This window comes from Phalacrocorax carbo, chromosome 3 (genome assembly GCF_963921805.1).
Source record: "Phalacrocorax carbo chromosome 3, bPhaCar2.1, whole genome shotgun sequence".
Classification (NCBI taxonomy): domain Eukaryota; kingdom Metazoa; phylum Chordata; class Aves; order Suliformes; family Phalacrocoracidae; genus Phalacrocorax; species Phalacrocorax carbo.
In genome coordinates, this window is record NC_087515.1 from 830,956 (window position 1) to 854,323 (window position 23,368).

The 23,368-nt window shown below is 57.9% G+C and overlaps 1 protein-coding gene across 6 annotated transcripts in view; it reads left to right on the forward strand.

The window, feature by feature from the left end:
• KIZ (kizuna centrosomal protein) overlaps positions 1–23,368 on the forward strand; it is a 169,588-nt gene that overhangs the window by 70,836 nt on the left and 75,384 nt on the right. For all 6 annotated transcript variants that reach the window (XM_064445516.1, XM_064445517.1, XM_064445519.1 and 3 more), the window contains one exon: positions 13,161–13,389. The gene's annotated coding sequence lies outside the window, so the exon portion shown is untranslated. The remainder of the gene's footprint in view (positions 1–13,160; positions 13,390–23,368) is intronic.

Genomic DNA, 23,368 nt, shown 5'->3' on the forward strand with positions numbered 1-23,368 from the left:
AATTTGCCTGGGGAAATGTAGTGATTCTTGGTGCAGGAGTGCCTGCAGGGTCCCCGAGGGCGTGGAAGGAGCAGGCAGAGCCCTTCCCGCAGGGACTGTCCTGCCTGTGCATGTAGAGGGGACTCCCCCTCCTCCGTCACCACCGCGGCGGTGCCCCCTCTCTCGCCCAGGCCATGCCGGCGTCCCCTCCTGCGCGCTGCGTTCGAATGCCTCGCACGTGCGGCTCTGGCGGTGGGGGGCAGGTGAGATGCCACAGCGGCGTAACCCTGTCGGCCAGCGGAGCGGGGGACGGGGACGGTGCGGGGCGCCGGCTCCCCGAGCGGGTGTCGCTGCCGCAGCACGTGCTGGCACGTGGATCGAGTCAGTCCGGCCCCGAGCGATGCGCCTGCGCAGAGGGGCCCGGCTCCGTCGCAGTCCCGCGCCCCTTCCTCCTGGCTTCGTCCTCCGCCGTGCTGAGGGCAGGGAGAGGAAGGGCGGTAAAATAGCCTGCGTTTCCAGGAAGCAGAATAGTAGACGCGCTGTCAGAGCTGTTGTTAAAGCTGAGGCACTGCTCTCCCCCTCTTCTTCCTCAGCCTGCGGGTGCTGCAGGTCCCCGCCGCTCAGCCCCCACCGTGGGAGACGCCATGAACTGGCTTCTAGGAGATGGTATCCAGGGCAGGTCCCAAAGAGGCCCGGGTTTGGCGAGCCGAGGATCCGGTACCGGCGCTGGCCACGGGACTGGCGTGCGAGCCGTGGGTCCTTAACCTCCGGTGGATTCCGGGAACACCGGGGGGAATAGCTCTAAACCCCATTTAAATAGGGAGCGGGGGGGAGGGAGAGGGGAACATTTATTAACATCTAATCCTGTTAAGATTTTCTACACCATATGTCTGAGCAACAGAACATGTGAAATGTGTACTAATTACTCCTGCCTGTGTCATGTGTGTATATTTTATATGCAGTCCCTGACCTTTTTGTTAATAACTTCACATTATATTCATTGACCTGAAACAAATTGAATTCAGTGGCACTCACTCAAGAATCGAATTACATAGTCTTCTTAATTGGTCTCTTATTTAAATGTGGAAAAGTAACAGTTTACCACCTGTAATTTTTTTTTTCCTTAAGAAATTCCTGCGGAGAGCACGCATGCTGGGGCTGTGTCCGGGGGCAATTATGGAACACCCAAGCCCACCGTGCGCTGCAGAGCGGAAAATCCCCCACAAAAGTTTTGTCCCTCCAAAGCAAAACCACTTGTAAAAGTCTGTAAAAGCACCCGAATAATCTCCCCTCCTCGGGGGAAAGGGCAGCACCCGGGGCAAGCTGCCCCCCAGCTCCCGGGAGCCCCCACCCTGGGCGAGCATCCCTCTGCCCGTCCCGGCTCAGCGGCGGTCCCCACGCGCTGCCTGTCCCCCAGCTGTGCCAGGTCCCATCCCCGGCCTCGTCATCTGCTCCCGAGCGCGGAGGGCCGAGGTGGGGAGCTGTGGGGCGCCTCGCCTGCCGGTGGCCGTCCCAGCAGCGCCAGCCCGCCGAGGATCCTCGCCCGCCACGGAGGAAGCGGGCTGGCTGAAATGTCTGCTTTGCTTTTATTCTTCCAGTGCCGAGTTAATTGCCAAAGCCGCAAAGAGGAGACTTACTCTTTACTTACTATATTTAACTTAAAAATGCAAATGTTATTAGTGTCCCGATCATTGATAAGAGTGCCTTTGTGCCATGCTTTAACCTCTATTAGGGGGGATTATGAGAACGTATCCACATTGGCATTTTCTAAGTGTCACTATGACAGCACTTGCTGCACAAATGCCTGGCTGTCACACTGAGGTTTATCACTAGGTTTTTTCCTCCGAATGCAGACTAATAAGCCCAGAAATTACAATTGCCTCCCTGCCGAATCTGTGATAGGCGGAAATAATGATATCAGTGCCCTGCTAATCTCCTTGCCTCCGCGCTTGGCACCATCCTATTGAGTCACCTGTCATACGCCGCTTTGATGAGGCGAATTCAATCTCTCAGCTATAATGACAATGGAGCCATTTTAATGTTTGGAAATGATTATGTGAAGGTTTCTCTTTGCTCTGTCTTGGCAAGCAAACCAGGTCAATGTTCAGGCTGTGTCTCCTGCCGCCGCTAACGACTTGGAAGGAGCCGGGCTGTATTAAGTGAATATGCCAAGTTATTAGACAGGAGACGCTGAAGGCAGCTTCGTGGGGGGAGACTCTTTTTATTTCCTTTTTCACAGCAAAGCATGAGCCTGAGAAGATGCTTTACACACGTGAGCATCTCGCACGCCTCCGTGGGCCCCAGCAGCAGCACGCACACAGCTGCAGGCGCCTCGCCGCACCCCCGGGTGCCCCCAAGCGCACGTGCCCCGGGGCCGCCGTGTCGTCCTCGGTGCGTTGTACGCTCCTCCGGCGCTAGCGCCAAGGCTGCTACCCCAGGACGGGTGCGAGGACGGATGCGGGCGCATCCCCCGCCCCGACAGCGCGGCGCCACGAGCACGGCTCGGTCCTCGGCGGCTTGTTGGTGCAGCACGGTGCGAGGGCAGAGCGGGAGCGGGCGAGGCACCCCCTCGCCTCGTGGGCAAAGCCCAGCACGTGCCGGCAATGCTTGGCTGTGCCAGCGGGCAGCCGGCTCGGTGCCGGCGGGCCGCTCCGGTGTAAGGTCGGTGCACCAGGTTGAGCAACTGTAGTTAACGTGCCTGTACTGGAGGGCAGGGCTGGCTGCTGAATTTGCCTTCAGGGAAACCTCTGAGCTCTTGAGGAGGGTGTCTGCTGCTCCGCATCGCTGGTGGGAGCTGTGCTGATCTTGGTTTATCTTCACCAGCCCAAAGGACAGATGAGCAGCACTGCAGCAGGGGCAGGAGCAGGGGTGCTGGCTCGGGACACCGCAGGGGCAGGAGCAGGCAGTGGGCCATCGCCTGGGGTGTTATCTTTTTCTCTAAAAACTCAAGCTCAAAGCAATTTCCCCTTCCTTGGACTGTGATTTGTCACAAATAGCAAAGACAAGAAAATGTGCCCAGCCAGAAAAAACTTTCCTGCCCAGCCCATCGTATGCAAAATGCACTTCTGAATCTCTGTGTTTGCACAACACGCTTCAGGGAGCTTGAAGTCCGTCTAACTTAAAAAACCAAGCACCAAATCCTGTTAGAAGACATGGGTAGTCCCTCCGGTCTGTTCATGAGTTGGGTTAATTAATGGGGAGGCGAGCGGATCGGCTGCCCGGGGGGTGGCGAGGGGATGCGCGCTGGGGGCAGGCCCGGCAGCGATGGAGAGAGTCCCACGAGGCGTGGGGTGTCACACGTGTGATTCCTACCTGTGTGTTGATTTCAATTAATTTTGTCGTAGAGAAACTGAATCTCTTCCTTCCCAAGTGGCTGCGTCTCTAATGTCAGCGGTCTCTGAAGCCAGGTCTCACCCTAGGTGCAGAGCGTGTTGCCATTAAAGATGAGCTGAAATGCTTTAATTATTTATTTTAATGTAAAAGGAAAATAACTACATTTCGTCAAGCTGTTGGAGTTCCCAGACTCGTGGGGGAATGCATCTTCAGACTTAATGAGGGCTTAAAGTCACCTTGGAAAAGCACAGGTGCCCACGGCTGGAATTGCACTGGTTGGAGTGAGATCTGGGGGCCCTCCACGCCTCGGGGCTGCCTGGCGGGTGGTCCCTCCCTGGCAAAGTCGTTTGGGAGGTGGGTGACATGGATGTGGCCCAATCCTGCAGAGATGCGAGAGTCCCGGCTGGAAGCGGTGCGTCCCGTGCGGTCTCCATTGCCATCCCTCCACGCGAGGCTTCCCCAGCTCCCGGCCCATCCTCTGGCATCGAGCTGCGGTACCCCGTGGGCCGGGCAAGGGGATGCTGCACCCCGCGGGCTCGTGCCTTTTCTTCGTCGTCTTCCTGCTGGCATTCACTGCCAGGTTATTAGTATTTATTAATATGACATTAAATTTCTGAAATCTTGACCAACTCTTTGATAAGGGAGGAATAAAGAAGTAGAAATTCAGATGTCAAGCTTTTATTAACGAAAGTGTTCAAGGCCATCGCTGGATGGATATTACAGGCTGCTTTCACTCTGCTCTTCAGTTTATGAAAAGCAATTGTTTAGCTGTATAGAGAGTATAGAGCAGAATCAAATTGACCTGTGTGATACAGAAAGTAGCACTGAGCCCATTTAACTAAGGGTCCTTTGAAAGAAATCTTTTTTATTATAGATGAGTGCTGAAATTATTTCAAGGAAGTGATTATCTGTCTAATAATTTTAAATGCATGAGTGACTTCCACATATAAAATTAAGGCAGCCCAAGGCAGTGGATTTGGAGATAGGCTTAACACACAGCAAGCGACATGGTGGCACAAATGCTATGGGTCGTCCCCCACGTGTTTGATTTTTAGGGATGCTCCTGGCTGGAGCCCTGCCCTGCATAGTCACTCTCGTGGGGATGAAGTTGGAGGGGACGGATGCGAGGCTGGGACGGATGTGAGGCTGGGACGGATGTGAGGCTGGGACGGATGCGAGGCTGGGACGGATGTGAGGCTGGGACGGATGTGAGGCTGGGACGGATGTGAGGCTGGGACGGATGCTAGGCTGGGATGGATGTGAGGCTGGGACGGATGTGAGGCTGGGATGGATGTGAGGCTGGGATGGATGTGAGGCTGGGACGGATGTGAGGCTGGGACGGATGTGAGGCTGGGACGGATGCGAGGCTGGGACGGATGTGAGGCTGGGACAGGTGTGAGGCTGGGACGGATGCGAGGCTGGGATGGATGTGAGGCTGGGATGGATGTGAGGCTGGGATGGATGTGAGGCTGGGACGGATGTGAGGCTGGGACGGATGCGAGGCTGGGACGGATGCGAGGCTGGGATGGATGTGAGGCTGGGATGGATGTGAGGCTGGGACGGATGTGAGGCTGGGACGGATGCGAGGCTGGGACGGATGCGAGGCTGGGATGGATGTGAGGCTGGGACGGATGTGAGGCTGGGACGGATGTGAGGCTGGGACGGATGCGAGGCTGGGACGGATGCGAGGCTGGGATGGATGTGAGGCTGGGACGGATGCGAGGCTGGGACGGATGTGAGTCTGGGACGGATGTGAGGCTGGGACGGATGTGAGTCTGGGACGGATGTGAGGCTGGGATGGATGTGAGGCTGGGACGGATGTGAGGCTGGGACGGATGTGAGGCTGGGACGGATGCTAGGCTGGGATGGATGTGAGGCTGGGACGGATGTGAGGCTGGGATGGATGCTAGGCTGGGACGGATGTGAGTCTGGGACGGATGTGAGGCTGGGACGGATGTGAGGCTGGGACGGATGTGAGGCTGGGATGGATGCTAGGCTGGGACAGATGTGAGTCTGGGACGGATGTGAGGCTGGGACGGATGTGAGGCTGGGACGGATGTGAGGCTGGGACGGATGCGAGGCTGGGACGGATGCGAGGCTGGGATGGATGTGAGGCTGGGATGGATGTGAGGCTGGGATGGATGTGAGGCTGGGACGGATGCGAGGCTGGGACGGATGCGAGGCTGGGATGGATGTGAGGCTGGGACGGATGCGAGGCTGGGATGGATGTGAGGCTGGGACGGATGTGAGGCTGGGACGGATGTGAGTCTGGGACGGATGTGAGTCTGGGACGGATGTGAGGCTGGGATGGATGTGAGGCTGGGACGGATGTGAGGCTGGGACGGATGTGAGGCTGGGACGGATGCTAGGCTGGGATGGATGTGAGGCTGCGACGGATGTGAGGCTGGGATGGATGCTAGGCTGGGACGGATGTGAGTCTGGGACGGATGTGAGGCTGGGATGGATGTGAGGCTGGGACGGATGTGAGGCTGGGATGGATGCTAGGCTGGGACGGATGTGAGTCTGGGACGGATGTGAGGCTGGGACGGATGCGAGGCTGGGATGGATGCGAGGCTGGGACGGATGTGAGGCTGGGACGGATGTGAGGCTGGGACGGATGCGAGGCTGGGATGGATGCGAGGCTGGGATGGATGTGAGGCTGGGATGCATGTGAGGCTGGGACGGATATGAGGCTGGGACGGATGTGAGGCTGGGATGGATGCGAGGCTGGGATGGATGTGAGGCTGGGATGGATGCTAGGCTGGGATGGATGTGAGGCTGGGATGGATGTGAGGCTGGGATGGATGCTAGGCTGGGATGGATGTGAGGCTGGGATGGATGTGAGGCTGGGACGGATGTGAGGCTGGGACGGATGTGAGTCTGGGACGGATGTGAGGCTGGGATGGATGCTAGGCTGGGATGGATGTGAGGCTGGGATGGATGTGAGGCTGGGATGGATGCGAGGCTGGGATGGATGCGAGGCTGGGACGGATGCTAGGCTGGGATGGATGCGAGGCTGGGACGGATGTGAGTCTGGGACGGATGCGAGGCTGGGACGGATGTGAGTCTGGGACGGATGCTAGGCTGGGACGGATGTGAGGCTGGGACGGATGTGAGGCTGGGACGGATGTGAGGCTGGGACGGATGTGAGGCTGGGACGGATGCTAGGCTGGGACGGATGTGAGGCTGGGACGAATGTGAGGCTGGGATGGATGTGAGGCTGGGACGGATGTGAGGCTGGGACGGATGTGAGGCTGGGACGGATGTGAGGCTGGGATGGATGTGAGGCTGGGATGGATGCGAGGCTGGGACGGATGTGAGGCTGGGACGGATGTGAGGCTGGGACGGATGCTAGGCTGGGATGGATGTGAGGCTGCGACGGATGTGAGGCTGGGATGGATGCTAGGCTGGGACGGATGTGAGTCTGGGACGGATGTGAGGCTGGGATGGATGTGAGGCTGGGACGGATGTGAGGCTGGGATGGATGCTAGGCTGGGACGGATGTGAGGCTGGGACGGATGTGAGGCTGGGACGGATGTGAGGCTGGGACGGATGCGAGGCTGGGACGGATGTGAGGCTGGGATGGATGCTAGGCTGGGACGGATGTGAGGCTGGGACGGATGTGAGGCTGGGATGGATGCTAGGCTGGGACGGATGTGAGGCTGGGATGGATGTGAGGCTGGGATGGATGTGAGGCTGGGATGGATGTGAGGCTGGGACGGATGTGAGGCTGGGATGGATGTGAGGCTGGGATGGATGTGAGGCTGGGACGGATGCTAGGCTGGGACGGATGTGAGGCTGGGACGAATGTGAGGCTGGGATGGATGCTAGGCTGGGATGGATGTGAGGCTGGGATGGATGCGAGGCTGGGACGGATGCGAGGCTGGGACGGATGTGAGGCTGGGATGGATGCGAGGCTGGGACGGATGCGAGGCTGGGACGGATGCGAGGCTGGGACGGATGTGAGGCTGGGACGGATGCGAGGCTGGGACGGATGCGAGGCTGGGACGGATGCTAGGCTGGGACGGATGTGAGGCTGGGACGGATGTGAGGCTGGGATGGATGCTAGGCTGGGATGGATGTGAGGCTGGGATGGATGCGAGGCTGGGACGGATGTGAGGCTGGGATGGATGTGAGACTGGGACGGATGCGAGGCTGGGACGGATGTGAGGCTGGGACGGATGTGAGGCTGGGACGGATGTGAGGCTGGGATGGATGCGAGGCTGGGATGGATGCTAGGCTGGGATGGATGTGAGGCTGGGATGGATGTGAGGCTGGGACGGATGTGAGGCTGGGACGGATGCGAGGCTGGGATGGATGCGAGGCTGGGATGGATGCTAGGCTGGGACGGATGTGAGGCTGGGAAGGATGCGAGGCTGGGATGGATGTGAGGCTGGGATGGATGCGAGGCTGGGACGGATGCGAGGCTGGGACGGATGTGAGGCTGGGACGGATGTGAGGCTGGGACGGATGTGAGGCTGGGATGGATGCTAGGCTGGGACGGATGTGAGGCTGGGACGGATGTGAGTCTGGGACGGATGTGAGGCTGGGATGGATGCTAGGCTGGGACGGATGTGAGGCTGGGACGGATGTGAGGCTGGGACGGATGTGAGGCTGGGATGGATGCTAGGCTGGGACGGATGCGAGGCTGGGATGGATGTGAGGCTGGGATGGATGTGAGGCTGGGATGGATGTGAGGCTGGGACGGATGTGAGGCTGGGACGGATGCGAGGCTGGGACGGATGCGAGGCTGGGATGGATGTGAGGCTGGGATGGATGTGAGGCTGGGACGGATGTGAGGCTGGGACGGATGCGAGGCTGGGATGGATGTGAGGCTGGGATGGATGTGAGGCTGGGACGGATGTGAGGCTGGGACGGATGCGAGGCTGGGACGGATGCGAGGCTGGGATGGATGTGAGGCTGGGACGGATGTGAGGCTGGGACGGATGTGAGGCTGGGACGGATGCGAGGCTGGGACGGATGCGAGGCTGGGATGGATGTGAGGCTGGGACGGATGCGAGGCTGGGACGGATGTGAGTCTGGGACGGATGTGAGGCTGGGACGGATGTGAGTCTGGGACGGATGTGAGGCTGGGATGGATGTGAGGCTGGGACGGATGTGAGGCTGGGACGGATGTGAGGCTGGGACGGATGCTAGGCTGGGATGGATGTGAGGCTGCGACGGATGTGAGGCTGGGATGGATGCTAGGCTGGGACGGATGTGAGTCTGGGACGGATGTGAGGCTGGGATGGATGTGAGGCTGGGACGGATGTGAGGCTGGGATGGATGCTAGGCTGGGACAGATGTGAGTCTGGGACGGATGTGAGGCTGGGACGGATGTGAGGCTGGAATGGATGTGAGGCTGGGACGGATGTGAGGCTGGGACGGATGCGAGGCTGGGACGGATGCGAGGCTGGGATGGATGTGAGGCTGGGATGGATGTGAGGCTGGGATGGATGTGAGGCTGGGACGGATGTGAGGCTGGGACGGATGCGAGGCTGGGACGGATGCGAGGCTGGGACGGATGTGAGGCTGGGACGGATGCGAGGCTGGGATGGATGTGAGGCTGGGACGGATGTGAGGCTGGGACGGATGTGAGTCTGGGACGGATGTGAGTCTGGGACGGATGTGAGGCTGGGATGGATGTGAGGCTGGGACGGATGTGAGGCTGGGACGGATGTGAGGCTGGGACGGATGCTAGGCTGGGATGGATGTGAGGCTGCGACGGATGTGAGGCTGGGATGGATGCTAGGCTGGGACGGATGTGAGTCTGGGACGGATGTGAGGCTGGGATGGATGTGAGGCTGGGACGGATGTGAGGCTGGGATGGATGCTAGGCTGGGACGGATGTGAGTCTGGGACGGATGTGAGGCTGGGACGGATGCGAGGCTGGGATGGATGCGAGGCTGGGACGGATGTGAGGCTGGGACGGATGTGAGGCTGGGACGGATGCGAGGCTGGGATGGATGCGAGGCTGGGATGGATGTGAGGCTGGGATGCATGTGAGGCTGGGACGGATATGAGGCTGGGACGGATGTGAGGCTGGGATGGATGCGAGGCTGGGATGGATGTGAGGCTGGGATGGATGCGAGGCTGGGATGGATGTGAGGCTGGGATGGATGCTAGGCTGGGATGGATGTGAGGCTGGGATGGATGTGAGGCTGGGATGGATGCTAGGCTGGGATGGATGTGAGGCTGGGATGGATGTGAGGCTGGGACGGATGTGAGGCTGGGACGGATGTGAGTCTGGGACGGATGTGAGGCTGGGATGGATGCTAGGCTGGGATGGATGTGAGGCTGGGATGGATGTGAGGCTGGGATGGATGCGAGGCTGGGATGGATGCGAGGCTGGGACGGATGCTAGGCTGGGATGGATGCGAGGCTGGGACGGATGTGAGTCTGGGACGGATGCGAGGCTGGGACGGATGTGAGTCTGGGACGGATGCTAGGCTGGGACGGATGTGAGGCTGGGACGGATGTGAGGCTGGGACGGATGTGAGGCTGGGACGGATGCTAGGCTGGGACGGATGTGAGGCTGGGACGAATGTGAGGCTGGGATGGATGTGAGGCTGGGACGGATGTGAGGCTGGGACGGATGTGAGGCTGGGACGGATGTGAGGCTGGGATGGATGTGAGGCTGGGACGGATGTGAGGCTGGGACGGATGCGAGGCTGGGACGGATGTGAGGCTGGGATGGATGTGAGGCTGGGATGGATGCGAGGCTGGGACGGATGTGAGGCTGGGACGGATGTGAGGCTGGGACGGATGTGAGGCTGGGATGGATGTGAGGCTGGGATGGATGTGAGGCTGGGATGGATGTGAGGCTGGGACGGATGTGAGGCTGGGATGGATGTGAGGCTGGGATGGATGTGAGGCTGGGATGGATGTGAGGCTGGGACGGATGTGAGGCTGGGATGGATGTGAGGCTGGGATGGATGTGAGGCTGGGACGGATGCTAGGCTGGGACGGATGTGAGGCTGGGACGGATGTGAGGCTGGGACGGATGCTAGGCTGGGATGGATGTGAGGCTGGGACGGATGCGAGGCTGGGACGGATGCGAGGCTGGGACGGATGTGAGGCTGGGATGGATGCGAGGCTGGGACGGATGCGAGGCTGGGACGGATGCGAGGCTGGGACGGATGTGAGGCTGGGACGGATGCGAGGCTGGGACGGATGCGAGGCTGGGACGGATGCTAGGCTGGGACGGATGTGAGGCTGGGACGGATGTGAGGCTGGGATGGATGCTAGGCTGGGATGGATGTGAGGCTGGGATGGATGCGAGGCTGGGACGGATGTGAGGCTGGGATGGATGTGAGACTGGGACGGATGCGAGGCTGGGACGGATGTGAGGCTGGGACGGATGTGAGGCTGGGACGGATGTGAGGCTGGGATGGATGCGAGGCTGGGATGGATGCTAGGCTGGGATGGATGTGAGGCTGGGATGGATGTGAGGCTGGGACGGATGTGAGGCTGGGACGGATGCGAGGCTGGGATGGATGCGAGGCTGGGATGGATGCTAGGCTGGGACGGATGTGAGGCTGGGAAGGATGCGAGGCTGGGATGGATGTGAGGCTGGGATGGATGCGAGGCTGGGACGGATGCGAGGCTGGGACGGATGTGAGGCTGGGACGGATGTGAGGCTGGGACGGATGTGAGGCTGGGATGGATGCTAGGCTGGGACGGATGTGAGGCTGGGACGGATGTGAGTCTGGGACGGATGTGAGGCTGGGATGGATGCTAGGCTGGGACGGATGTGAGGCTGGGACGGATGTGAGGCTGGGACGGATGTGAGGCTGGGATGGTTGTGAGGCTGGGACGGATGCGAGGCTGGGACGGATGCTAGGCTGGGATGGATGCTAGGCTGGGATGGATGTGAGGCTGGGATGGATGTGAGGCTGGGACGGATGTGAGGCTGGGACGGATGCGAGGCTGGGATGGATGCGAGGCTGGGATGGATGCTAGGCTGGGACGGATGTGAGGCTGGGAAGGATGCGAGGCTGGGATGGATGTGAGGCTGGGATGGATGCGAGGCTGGGACGGATGCGAGGCTGGGACGGATGTGAGGCTGGGACGGATGTGAGGCTGGGACGGATGTGAGGCTGGGATGGATGCTAGGCTGGGACGGATGTGAGGCTGGGACGGATGTGAGTCTGGGACGGATGTGAGGCTGGGATGGATGCTAGGCTGGGACGGATGTGAGGCTGGGACGGATGTGAGGCTGGGACGGATGTGAGGCTGGGATGGTTGTGAGGCTGGGACGGATGCGAGGCTGGGACGGATGCTAGGCTGGGACGGATGTGAGACTGGGACGGATGCTTGGGTGATGGTGGCATGTGGGGTACGGGGCTGCTCTGGTTTTGGGTACATCCTTGCAAGCCTGGCTTGGGCCTGGCTTTGCCCCGCACGCCTGGGCAGCCTTGGGATGCACAAGCCCCACGCATGCCTGCATGGCGGGGGGCTCAGCGCCGCCACCCCCACACACACCCCCACATCTCCCTTAATTAAGGCAGCCAATCTAATTAGGGCGGCGCCCGCCGCAGCAGCCCCGTGGGGGCGCATCAAAGCCCGCGTGGGGTGCGTACGGGGGGCGGCGCATGGGCAGCGCAATTACCCAAGTTAAGAAAACATCCCTGTAATTAGCAAGGCAACTCTAAGCACAAGGAATGGAAATTAGTCACAGCGCAATAAATTAGTCGGTGCATATATTACGTGCCGTGAGCACCCCGGGGGCCTCCTGTTTGCAAGGCTTTGGTTTGCAACCCCATGCCTCTCAATAAAGCATTCATCCCTGGGTGATTATGTTCCAGCAAAAGGAGTTTTTAACTGAATTACAAATTTTCTTTTCTAATTCTTTTGTAGGCAGAATTGGGATCCCTCACTTTTTTCTTTTTTCTTTCTTTTTTTTTTTTTGAAGGTCCAGGGAGCAAAACCACTTCCCTCCCCCTTCAGCTAATAATTAATTTTCTGCTTTTCAGGGTGCTTCAAGACCCTGCATTGTTTGCTTTAATTAGGAGCAGTAGTTAAGGAACTATTTCAAAATCCCTCCCCAATTTTGAACTATTTTAGCTGTTGTTTCTTTACTGGGGGAAGAAAAGGGGAGGGCAAAGCAGGAAATTGGACTGTAGCAGCACATAACATTTGCATCAAAATAATACAGCCGGCAACAGAAAATCACAATCACATCACTCAGAAGGAAGGAACAGAATACAAATTAAAGGAATAATGTAAATTTTTTGCCATTAAGCTTCAATGACCATTTGAAATGGTGCAAGGCACAAAGGTTTTGATGAGCATCATCCAGTTTGATTATTCATACTTGTGCTTCTGCTTGAATTAAAGTAGGAGTGCTAGAGCCTGTTAAAGCAAAATATTTGAATTGGTAGTGAACTCTCACCTTTACTTGCATCCATTTACTTTTCAAATGAATACCAGATAAGTTAGTGCATTTTATAATCGGCCTGTTTTCCAGTGAGTGCTGTCATTACATACCAATTTCTTTTAGAAGTGCTTCCTAAGAAACATTAAATACTTACAAATAAGGATCTGTCCATCACCGGCAGCAATCCTATTTGAGCAGCGTTAGGCGACTCAGGCAGGTTGCGTGCCCTCCCTTTGATGGCTGTGTGCGCGGCTTCTCTGGCCAACGCGTGCGGCCCCTGTTAAACCCTGCTCATGAGCTGCCCGCCGGGCTCCGCGCGAACACCCTGCCCGTTGGCAAACACCCTGCCCGGCCAGCGCCTGCCCTCGCCTTGCTGCTGGGGGCACCCGCTTCTGGTCTAAGGGGTGATAGTTTATTCTATTTTAATTTAGTTTTTTTAATTTTATTTTGTTTTGGTTTTTTTATTTAGGTAGTACCACTACCTCCTCTGAAAAACAGAGCTGGGTCTGCAGCCGGCAGAAAGGCACGTCCGAAGGAGCCTGTTTTCGAAGGGAGGAGCTGCCCGAGGCTCGGGGAAGGCCCACAGCACGGGCTGAGCCAACTGGCCCCGCCGCTGGAGGTGTGCCTGGTGCGCAGGTGTCGCAGAGTCGCGCACAGGAGCATCCCTGGCTTTAACTAGCCAGGTTTTCCGTCAGCAGGTAGGAGAAGAAGGAGCATTTTGTCATTCGGAGGTGTAGCTGCCCACGGTCAGGAGTTACCCCCCGACTCCCGACCCACAGGGTGGCACAGCATGGGGACGTCCTCTCCCGGGGCCCGGGCAGCAGGGCAGCGCCGTTGCAAATAGTGATGGATGTAGAGGAAAAGGAAGGAGTGTTAAGAAGGAAAAACAGTGTGGGGTAGCAAGAGCTAGTCCAGAGACACTTCCCCAGGGACCTGATTCTGACCGGCTTGAAGATGCTGGCAAGTTTGCTGTTTACTTAATATGAGAGCAAAACTGGCCAGATGTTTGTTAACTATGAACTAAGAAAATATAGTAGGACTTTAAAACAGAGCTGTTTGTAAAAGAAACATTTTTAATTAACTCAGGCCTTCTCCTTTAAGAAAGAAATGTACATGTATTCCAGTGGTCAGATTTCAGATTGCTTGTATGCAAATGCTGGTCCAGATTTATAAGCCAGCCCTGGGAGTTTATCAGCTTTGTGTGTGTTAATGTGGACACGCAGCTCTAGCAGGTTACACTGAGTTACTGACACCGGGCTCACTCCTTAATAAAACGTTTAAAAGGCAGCCTTGGGCTAGGTGATGTATTTAGTTTTTCCAGGGAGCTGCAGGGCTGCTGGCGGCGGCTGCTCCTTCCCGCGTGTTCCACCTACACCAGGAACCCGCGGGCTCCTGCAAAGGCCTCTGTGGGAAGCCAAAAGGCAGCCCTCTCGCTTACTGCTCAAAATCCCCGCGGCAGAAGCCTTTTGCTGCCTTCAGCACCCATTATTGGAAAGATCTGCAGGGCTGGGCCAGGGAGTTGAAGGAATTTTAATATTCTGATGCACTTTTTCACAGTGGGAAGGTGCAGTTGGCCGTGGGCTTTGGGAAGGCCCACGGGTTTGGGGCAGCCCGCTGCTGCAAGGAGAGAAACCCCAGGCCCCTATTTTCCCATCTGCGCTTACAGTCCCATGCTGGTGATATCCACCAGTTTTTCCTGCCAGTTATTTGTATTTCTTGATCCCTAGGCTTTGGGCAGCCTTGGGCCAGGTTTGATGACCTGTTTTTACTCCCCGGTGGGTGCCAGCCGCAGCCCACTGGAGCCGGCAGGGCTCCTCAGCAAGGCGCCGTGAGCTTAGCTTTGCTGCGCTGCCCTGGGCTTAGCACGTTATTCCTAACAAGCAACGAGCTGGTGATCCCGCTTAGATGCATCCTTCAAGTCCATCCGCTTGGAGATGTCAGCGGAGCTGGCAGCACCTGCAAGGACGATGTCGGTGGCTGTGGATGGGGCCTTGGACAGCCATTATTTTGCTTTTCTGTTCTGGTGTGACTCGAGGAGCCCCACATGCTTTGGGACCCGCTGTGTGGTAAAAGCGCAGCCGCTGACATGGGGGTCTCGCTGCTGTGGACTCGGTGTCACCTCCCCAAACTCCCTCTGACCCCTGCAGCGTGCGGGCAGGGCCCGCTCCTGCCTGTCCGGGGTGGGTCTGCACCCCCCGCGGGTTTGCAAACACCCCACTGTTGGCCAAACTGGGAGCTCCAGGGTGTTTTACCCTGGTTCACTTCGGCGCTCTATAAAATGCCTTTTATTAAAATGGGGTGGGGAGGAATCAATGCAACTACACATCAAAAACAAACCTCCGTTTTAGCAATTTTAAAGCAATCCATCAGAAGCTAATGAAGGCCAGGTTATTTAAATGATAAAGGACAGGGAATGAATGCATACCATTGTCTCTGCTGCTTTTTCCAAGGTGATCTGGGTTAAAACCATGCTCTCAGGGTTAATTTTGAGCTGCTTTTCTTTTAAAAATGTTTTTTCCTTATTGACACAGGGGAGTTGATTTATGTAATATCCATAATAATTCCCAGATTTCTGTAGATTACAGGGTTATCCCCACAAATGGCTGTGCTGGCAGAGGTATGGGGTCTTCCCTGGCGTGGGCCGAGCCGGCCTCCCGCCTGCGCCGACGGGGAGAGCAGGGTCCGGCCGTCGCCCCTTGCTCTCCTGCTCCCCCAGCGCCTGCAGCTCTTCACTTCCCTCTTTAATTAAGGATGCTCAATACACAGCGCTCTGGGGTGTAATTAAAAACAAATAAAATAACAAGACAGCTTGGAAAAGTGCAGCCCTGCTCTTTCCTTCCACTTTTCCCCCTTCTCTGTCTGGTTTTTGTGTCACCTTTTCAGCCCAGACCTGCTGCCCCGCTTCTGTCCCCCTGCACGGGAGGAGCAGGCGTCCATCCCACGCACGCAGCGGGTCACATCCATGCGCATAAGCCTGGCGGTGCCGTGGGGTCTCCCCTGTCCCCATCAGCAGTTTAATAAACCAGCTGAAAAAGAGACCAGACCGGGGTCCAGCTCTCCAAAACAGGTCTCCTAAGCCTGAAAGACCCAGTCCTGGGGACCGGGCGTGATGGCTGCTGCCCTGCCAGCCCTAAGTGGTGGCAAATCAAGGCTCTGAGCCCTGAACGTCCTGAGAGTTGAGCTTCACCTGTGATAACCGGGAGGTTTGCTTGTGCGTCGGTGCAGGGGCACCAGGCACAGGAGCAGGGCACAAGAGCAAGGGTGGGATGCCAGCAGTCAAGGCAGGCAGGGGAGGGTGCTCTTCTGCACTGCTGCCTCCCGTGCATGCATGCAGGACCCAGAAAAGCCTTTGGGAAGATGTGTTACCTTGGGCTTGGCTGCTCCAGATTAGTTATCTTTCCATACTTATTTTTTTCTTCCCCTCTTTGGGCTTTCTGTTGCTTCTTCCCTCCCCAGCACTTCAAAGCCCCGCTCTCTTTCCAGGCACTTTACCACGTCCTTGTTATCCAGTCGCGAGCTCTCCTAAGCCGCCCCGTTGTCCGCTGCCGTGCATGTGGGCAATCACAAATTTATGACGATGCTGAGACTTTGGGGGGAGAAAGGCGAGCACGTTTCTGCCACAAACCGCTGCTTTCAGGGATCATTCCACTCGACTGGCTGAGAAGAAAGCTGCTCTGATAGAAACTATGTTATAATAGTTGGGAACTGGATAACAATGCCCTACCGACAGAGCTGATTTATTCTAATATGCCAGCGCGGGGAATTGGTATGCACCAAAGCAGAAAATGGAGCTGGCTTTTCAGAAGTGTTTAAAATCAAGCGGCTCTGGAGTCACCAACCGATCATTTAGGTAATCTTTCGGCGGCCAAGCAATTCCATTTCATTAAGGGCGGTGCTGTTCTGCAGAGCAAATATTGCACATGATCAAAATGAAGCAGCCTCTTCCCCATCGTCCCCATTAAACTTTAACTTTGCTTATCAGCTCCCCGCAAGGAAGCGCTGGCTGGAGGCTGTGAAGGTGCCGGTGCTCCGCAGGAGTACCTGGGAGCAACTGGGGGGAGAAAGTGGGGAAGTTTAAGAGCAGCGGCCTGAGTGATAATGAGAGGAATGACTTATGGATTTATTCAGAAATAAAGATCACCTGCCTAGGTATGCTTTGCAAAGAAAGAAGTGAGGGGGCTGTGTGAAAGCGAGGGCTGGGCATCGCTGCCCGTGCTCAGGGCGAGGGGTGGGAGCATGGCACGGGGTGACACAGCTGCCAGAGGAGCGGGACTAGAGTAAACCCACCTCGCCGTGTCTGCGTGTTAGGCAGGGGCACCCCTCACGCACACCCACACCTCTGCTTCGGTATGGCCACAGAGCAGGCGCAGGCACCCCCTCGCTCTGTCTCGTCTGCATCCCGTAGGTGGGCACGTAATGTGATATTATTGATGTGGTACGGGGCAGCACGTCTAATCTGTGTGCACGTTCGCTCTTCCCCGGGACTTTTACCCCGGCGGAGATACAAGGCCTGGCAGAAAAGTGGCCTCTTGCGGGGCGCAGCGACTCCAAAGGCGTTAGCCAGGATGAGCTGCTCTGCTCGCTGGGAAGGGAGAGGAGCTGCCGCCAGCTCAGCATCCTGCCTAGCACACGTTCCTGGGATGTGTTTCTGGTGCGCACATCTCATGCTCAGGGGTGCCATGCCACTACCTCAGACCAGCTTATTCTGCAGGGGGAAAAATACCCCGCCTTGTGCAGGGAACAGCACTCCCCGTCCTCGGGGGGCACGGCTTATGGCTGCCCGCTGCTCCGGGAGCAGCAGAGGAGGGATGGGGGGCAGGCGGAACGGCTGCCGGCCCGGAGCCGCGTTACTTCCCACAGGCAGGTCTCAGCTGGGAAGGGTGATCGCCAGCCCAGCTGATTTCTCAGTCTCTTTCCTCAGTTATTTTGAGGGAAAGGGATTGCACAGTGTTTAAAAGCAAGCCTGAGCATTGCTGATGTTGCTACCAAAGGAAAAAGAAGTGAGGGAGCTGAGAAATGCTGTCATGAAGAGCTGAGCCGGAATGATGTGTGATGGTGTGTGCTGGGAAGGGCTTCCCGGGCTGAGGGATGTCAAGGAGACATCCTGGAAGGGCTGCATGTCGGGTTTTGTTCAGAGGAGGTTTGCCATAATACATTTTGACGGGTTTGAAATTGGTCCTATGGAGGCCAACAATGAGGGCGAGGAGAAAATCCTCCCCCCAGGCACCCGCGTGCCGGCGGTGACCTGCCGCTCGGCCGATGCGGGGAGATAAGCGCTGCCAAGCTGTCACTCTTCCCAGCCGCATGCACAGCCACTCCGTCTCAGCAGCGAGAAGAGCCGGCGCTGCACCTCGCGGGGTCGGCTGCCAGTGGGGAGGGGTCTCTGCCCTTGGGGCATTTAGGGAATTAATTTAATTCTGCGTCTCCAGTTTGGTGTTCTGGTGGAAGAGGTGAAGGCCGTCATGCAACCAGCCGGTCCGTGGGACCTCCCAAAGGCAGTGCGTTGCCCGGTGCAGTAAACATCTTCCAGTTCCTCCCAACACATCCCAGCTGGATGCCGTTTTGCAAAGCGATGTGTTACAATTTTTCGGACACCAATTCACCCGGACGCTAAAAAGCAATTATTGCATAGTTTTTTGTTACTCTGTTTTCCCCGGCGTACTTTGTGCAGCTGGAGTTGACTTATGCGATAAATGGACGAGGTTCAAAAATATGACTCCTCTGAACTTTTTAACCTTACACGAAAGGGAGGAATTCTAAGAGCAATGGATAAAATTCAATTAACTGAGATGACAGAAAATAATCTACTAAGCGAATACATCAGGCAATTGGAAGCTTTCATACCTTTCAAAAAGGAAATAACCTATTTCTTTCCTTGTTATCTAATGACACAGGAGTTTATTTCTCTGGAAGCAGTTACAAATCTACCTAATGGGGCCTAAATGTTGTTGCCAGGCAATTAGGGGTTTATTGTGTGGCTAATTCTTTCATTTCCCTCACTGGTGATTGTCATTACAAAACACAGGAGCCATGAGCTGTCCCCTCCGCCGAGAGCCTGTGTTGACACATAGGCACACGCGTGTGCACCTGTGTATACGTCCGCGCATGTACGCACACCTACAGCTCTGTGTGTGTATGTGCGTATTTGCACAGCCGTGGTTTACAGTGAGCGACGTGGCTCATGCTTCGCCTTCAAAACCGCCTGTTGCCCTGTCCGTACCAGTCAGCCCTGTCCGTTCTGGTGAGCCCTGTCCGTACTGGTGAGCCCTGTCCGTACTGCTGAGCCCTGTCCGTACTGGTGAGCCCTGTCCGTACTGGTGAGCCCTGTCCGTACTGGTGAGCCCTATCCGTACCAGTCAGCCCTGTCCGTTCTGGTGAGCCCTGTCCGTACTGGTGAGCCCTGTCCGTACTGCTGAGCCCTGTCCGTACCAGTCAGCCCTGTCCGTACTGGTGAGCCCTGTCCGTACTGGTGAGCCCTATCCGTACCAGTCAGCCCTGTCCGTACTGGTGAGCCCTGTCCGTACTGGTGAGCCCTATCCGTACCAGTCAGCCCTGTCCGTACTGGTGAGCCCTGTCCGTACTGCTGAGCCCTATCCGTACCAGTCAGCCCTTTCCGTACTGGTGAGCCCTATCCATACTGGTCAGCCCTGTCCGTACTGGTGAGCCCTGTCCATACTGCTGAGCCCTATCCGTACCAGTCAGCCCTGTCCGTACTGCTGAGCCCTGTCCGTACTGGTGAGCCCTGTCCGTACTGGTGAGCCCTATCCGTACCAGTCAGCCCTGTCCGTACTGGTGAGCCCTGTCCGTACTGGTGAGCCCTATCCGTACCAGTCAGCCCTTTCCGTACTGGTGAGCCCTATCCATACTGGTCAGCCCTGTCCGTACTGGTGAGCCCTGTCCATACTGCTGAGCCCTATCCGTACCAGTCAGCCCTGTCCGTACTGGTGAGCCCTGTCCATACTGCTGAGCCCTATCCGTACCAGTCAGCCCTGTCCGTACTGCTGAGCCCTGTCCGTACTGGTGAGCCCTGTCCGTACTGCTGAGCCCTGTCCATACTGCTGAGCCCTGTCCGTACTGGTGAGCCCTATCCGTACCAGTCAGCCCTGTCCATACTGCTGAGCCCTGTCCGTACTGGTGAGCCCTATCCGTACCAGTCAGCCCTGTCCGTTCTGGTGAGCCCTGTCCGTACTGGTGAGCCCTGTCCATACTGGTGAGCCCTGTCCGTACCAGTCAGCCCTGTCCGTACTGGTGAGCCCTGTCCGTACTGCTGAGCCCTGTCCGTACTGCTGAGCCCTGTCCGTACTGGTGAGCCCTGTCCGTTCTGGTGAGCCCTGTCCATACTGGTGAGCCCTGTCCGTACTGCTGAGCCCTGTCCGTACTGGTGAGCCCTGTCCATACTGGTGAGCCCTGTCCGTACCAGTCAGCCCTGTCCGTACTGGTGAGCCCTATCCGTACCAGTCAGCCCTGTCCGTACTGGTGAGCCCTGTCCGTACTGGTGAGCCCTGTCCGTACTGCTGAGCCCTGTCCGTACTGGTGAGCCCTATCCGTACCAGTCAGCCCTGTCTGTACTGGTGAGCCCTGTCCGTACTGCTGAGCCCTATCCGTACCAGTCAGCCCTGTCCGTACTGGTGAGCCCTGTCCGTACTGCTGAGCCCTGTCCGTACTGGTGAGCCCTGTCCGTACCAGTCAGCCCTGTCCGTACTGGTGAGCCCTGTCCGTACTGCTGAGCCCTATCCGTACCAGTCAGCCCTGTCCGTACTGGTGAGCCCTGTCCGTACTGGTGAGCCCTATCCGTACCAGTCAGCCCTGTCCGTACTGGTGAGCCCTGTCCGTACTGCTGAGCCCTGTCCGTACTGGTGAGCCCTATCCGTACCAGTCAGCCCTGTCTGTACTGGTGAGCCCTGTCCGTACTGCTGAGCCCTGTCCGTACTGCTGAGCCCTGTCCATTCTGGTGAGCCCTGTCCGTACTGCTGAGCCCTGTCCGTACTGGTGAGCCCTGTCCGTACTGGTGAGCCCTGTCCATACTGGTGAGCCCTGTCCGTACCAGTCAGCCCTGTCCGTACTGGTGAGCCCTGTCCGTACTGCTGAGCCCTGTCCGTACTGGTGAGCCCTATCCGTACCAGTCAGCCCTGTCCGTTCTGGTGAGCCCTGTCCGTACTGGTGAGCCCTGTCCGTACTGGTGAGCCCTATCCATACCAGTCAGCCCTGTCCGTTCTGGTGAGCCCTGTCCGTACTGCTGAGCCCTGTCCGTACTGCTGAGCCCTGTCCATTCTGGTGAGCCCTGTCCGTACTGCTGAGCCCTGTCCGTACTGCTGAGCCCTGTCCGTACTGGTGAGCCCTGTCCGTACTGGTGAGCCCTATCCGTACTGGTGAGCCCTGTCCGTACTGGTGAGCCCTGTCCGTACTGCTGAGCCCTGTCCGTACTGGTGAGCCCTATCCGTACCAGTCAGCCCTGTCCGTACTGGTGAGCCCTGTCCGTACTGCTGAGCCCTGTCCGTACTGCTGAGCCCTGTCCGTACCGGTCAGCCCTGTCCGTACTGGTGAGCCCTGTCCGTACTGGTGAGCCCTATCCGTACCAGTCAGCCCTGTCCGTACTGGTGAGCCCTGTCCGTACTGGTGAGCCCTATCCGTACCAGTCAGCCCTGTCCGTACTGGTGAGCCCTGTCCGTACTGCTGAGCCCTATCCGTACCAGTCAGCCCTTTCCGTACTGGTGAGCCCTATCCGTACCAGTCAGCCCTGTCCGTACTGGTGAGCCCTGTCCGTACTGGTGAGCCCTGTCCGTACTGCTGAGCCCTATCCGTACCAGTCAGCCCTGTCCGTACTGCTGAGCCCTGTCCGTACTGGTGAGCCCTGTCCGTACTGGTGAGCCCTATCCGTACCAGTCAGCCCTGTCCGTACTGCTGATCCCTGTCCGTACTGGTGAGCCCTGTCCGTACTGGTGAGCCCTATCCGTACCAGTCAGCCCTGTCCGTACTGCTGAGCCCTGTCCGTACCGGTGAGCCCTGTCCGTACTGGTGAGCCCTATCCGTACCAGTCAGCCCTGTCCATACTGCTGAGCCCTGTCCGTACCGGTCAGCCCTGTCCGTACCGGTCAGCCCTGTCCATACTGGTGAGCCCTGTCCGTACTGCTGAGCCCTGTCCGTACTGGTGAGCCCTGTCCGTACTGGTGAGCCCTATCCGTACTGGTGAGCCCTGTCCGTACTGGTGAGCCCTGTCCGTACTGCTGAGCCCTGTCCGTACCGGTCAGCCCTGTCCGTACCGGTCAGCCCTGTCCGTGAGGCTGCCCACAACACCCGTCCTGCGCCTCCATTGCGGGAGCCCCGGGTTCCCCGTGCACCACTGCCCCGTCTCAGCAGGGGAATACAGGGGAGGGAGGGCACAGGCTCTGTGCTTGGTGCACGGTGCCCGCCGCCCCCCGCACCAGGGACACGCCTGGCCACCAGCTACGGCAGCTGTGGCAGATTTTCAGGAGGAGGAGGCTCCATTTCTTTCCCCAGCTGACTTCTGCGTTTGTCGCTGTCGCCAAGTGTGCGGACAGCTGCAGAGGCCTGGCACACACGGTCGGTTTGATCCCCTCCTCGCTTGTTATCTGTCTTGCAAACTGCCTGCCTTGGGCCCCGATCCCCGGGTCTGCCTCCAGAGGCTGGTGGGATGGCAGCTTGGCTGGAGGGCTGGGACAGCGCGTGTTGTCCCTCGTCCCTCCCTGCCTCCTTCGGAGCGGTGTGGGCTGCTTGATCCAGAGCCCATGCTGGTGCCCTCCGGGGAGAAGGAGCGGGCTGGGCTTTCCAGGGGAAGGTGCTGGCTGTGATTTTACAGCCAAAAATTATTCACATTTTTCTCACTGAAATATTTTACTTTGCTGAAAAATAAACGTTGGCTAAACTGGACATTTTCAGGGCGCAGACTTGCCCAGGGCTCTGCATCCGCATGGCTCCTGCGGACAGGCATCGCCAGCTCCTGAGCAGCAGGGGCCAGGGCTGGGGTGGGCTCTGCAGCCCCCCGCCCCCTGCAAAGAGGAGAGAAACCCTTCCTGGCAGTGGGGAGGTGCAGCGTGCCCGGCAGCACCGAGCCTCTGCGAGCGCTGGGGCTTGGCAAATCTGGCTGGGACACCGTGGCGGGGACGGTGCTTGTGGCAGTGCCTTCCCTGGCCCCTCGCGGTTTGGGTGCCATCATCCCCCCCAGGCCACATCCAGAGGTGTGGGCTGCTCCCCGCAGCCCTCCGTGGATCTGCCAGGTGGGGGCACGCTGAGACAGTGGGAGAACCACTGCCATGGGTACTCACCGCCAGCATCCCCCTGCTTGCTGCCAGCGTCCCCCCGCTCACTGCCAGCGTCCCCATGCTCGCCCAGCCCCAGCCAAGGCATCCTTCCTCAGAGCATCCCCCACCTGCACCGCCTGCGTTAGACCCGTGCTGCTGGGCCGTTTCCTCTTTTTTGGTGATACTACTGCTCAGTTCCCCTGTAAGTTGCTCTGGCAGTAATTAGGGGTTGCTAATGAAAAATACCAATAGGGTACAAGCTTTAGCTGAAATACAGTATTTGGCCTTTCCTGCTGAAAGGCTTCTGGCCGAAACACCTAAAGGCAGAGCTGTAGAAGGATGAGATTTTCTGGTGGGCAGCGATGAGACCACAAATTGGCGAAGGAGCAAATGCCATTAGTGCAATGCCCCCGAGCGA